We start from the raw sequence: 1,139 nt of genomic DNA on the forward strand, positions 1-1,139 counted from the left end.
TATGTAATATGTATATTATATATATAGCTAAGAGTTAATATTCAGATAATAATCTTAATAAAACAGCTGTTTACAAAAAAAAAATACTGTAAGAGCTAAACAACGTCCAAAAGAGAACCTACAAAATAGATATGATAGGCAATTCAAAAAATAAGTGAAATATTCAAAAGATTAAATGATAATCAGGAGGAAGAGGCACTCTGTAAACCAATGGTGAATGTAAAATTTTGTTAATTGAGCAATAAGTATCAAGTCAAAGGTGTTCGTTTTCAGCCCAATAATTCTACTTCTAACAATTTAGCCTGAGGAAATTATCAGGCAAGTGTACATGTATAAAATGTTCATTGTGGTATTGTGTATAGTGATAAAATATAGATATAAGTTTAATATCCTGTTATATAAAAATATATTGGTTAAATGCACTATGGCACATACATTTATTTGGATTCTATGAAACCATTCAAAATATTTTATAGCACTAGATGTATTAACATGAAAATATTTCCATAATTAACAAGATAACTAACAACATGTTAACAAGGGAAGATTACCAAATAACACATATAGCATAATAACATTTTTTGAAAATATATTTTCAAGAACAGATATAAAGTATCTGAAAGACTATAATATATTCTGAGATATCAAAGAAGGTATCTCTGGATGGTGCAATTACTGATCATTTTTTATTCTCAGACTTTCTCAAATATATGAAATTTTATATATCAATGTATTCTTGAATATTTATTTTACAAAAGGACAGTAAGGCCATTTTACTTCAGAGCTAGAGAAAGAATTAGCCTGATTAACAACTGTGTCTGGGTGACAAGAGAGACAGCAGAGTTAATAATAGTACTGAAGTGTGACCCAGAATTAATGGGAGAATAACTGAAGAAAGAATGATAGCAATGGAATGATTTTAGAATTGAGATACTGAGTTTCATATTAATATTTGTGTTTGAGGTGATGTGAAAGTCCAGAAGAAATATCTGGCAAGCACTCTTTCTTTACTTTGTGGCCAACAACAAAATGATGAGTGTTGAAATCACAGAGGTTTCAGCCTCCTGTGTGTTGGGTCCTGGCCTGAGCTGGTTTTGAGGCAGAGTAAGGACTAGGGTGAGGCAAGTTAGGTGTTTACC

This window comes from Sapajus apella, unplaced genomic scaffold (genome assembly GCF_009761245.1).
Source record: "Sapajus apella isolate SASKATOON/1434 unplaced genomic scaffold, GSC_monkey_1.0 scaffold7, whole genome shotgun sequence".
NCBI lineage: Eukaryota > Metazoa > Chordata > Mammalia > Primates > Cebidae > Sapajus > Sapajus apella.